This window comes from Sinocyclocheilus grahami, unplaced genomic scaffold (genome assembly GCF_001515645.1).
Source record: "Sinocyclocheilus grahami isolate Dianchi unplaced genomic scaffold, SAMN03320097.WGS_v1.1 scaffold345.1, whole genome shotgun sequence".
In the NCBI taxonomy this organism is placed as follows: Eukaryota; Metazoa; Chordata; class Actinopteri; order Cypriniformes; family Cyprinidae; genus Sinocyclocheilus; species Sinocyclocheilus grahami.
The window spans coordinates 443,636-444,331 of NW_015505524.1; the positions used below are offsets into that span (position 1 = coordinate 443,636).

The 696-nt window shown below is 37.8% G+C and overlaps 1 protein-coding gene across 1 annotated transcript in view; it reads left to right on the top strand.

The window, feature by feature from the left end:
- Window positions 1-696, top strand: part of LOC107548275 (A disintegrin and metalloproteinase with thrombospondin motifs 13-like) — a 21,342-nt gene that overhangs the window by 4,024 nt on the left and 16,622 nt on the right. The window lies entirely within an intron of this gene.

A 696-nucleotide genomic window follows, 5' to 3' on the forward strand; every position in this document is an offset into this window, starting at 1 on the left:
TGGCAACCACATGTGACGACCCCAGGCTGGACTCTGCTTCGTCCACGGTGAATGCCGATCTGGCGATCTGCAGCGCAAAGTTGATATATTTCCTCAGTGACCAGCACAGATCAGCTCTAGGTATGACGAAGCGGATATCGTCCTCTTTTGGAAGACCAATCAAAGTAGTTTCGCTTTTGCAACGAAGCACACAGCGCCTTCACGACATGGCGGCGGCAGCAACAATACTACAGCGAGAATAAAAGTTAGGCCTTCTTTCTTTGCGTGAACATTTGGGCGGCGTTATGCAAATCTTCCCACATAGTGACGTAGACATGTGGGGGTGTATTAGAACGAGCCATTTTAGGTAGGAATGATTGACTCTTAACTTTTATAAAGAATATCTCTTTGGATTTGAGACTTTAGTCTTTGCAACTTTACAGATCTTCTTTATGCACCAAGAGCTTGTAACACTTCAAAGAGAAAGGAAAACTTGAAATTGCATCATATGACCCCTTTAATTAAAAGACAGTCATTCCTCTTTATTGTGTAATTGTCAAATTAACTTTGTAAGCGATTTGTTAATTTATGAAACTTTCTGTGTGTATGGTATAAAATAATGCCTAAAACTCTTAAAAGATGAAGCCATTTTTATAGATAAAATAAAAATGCATTATAAATAAACATATAAACATAATATACAGTATATATATATAT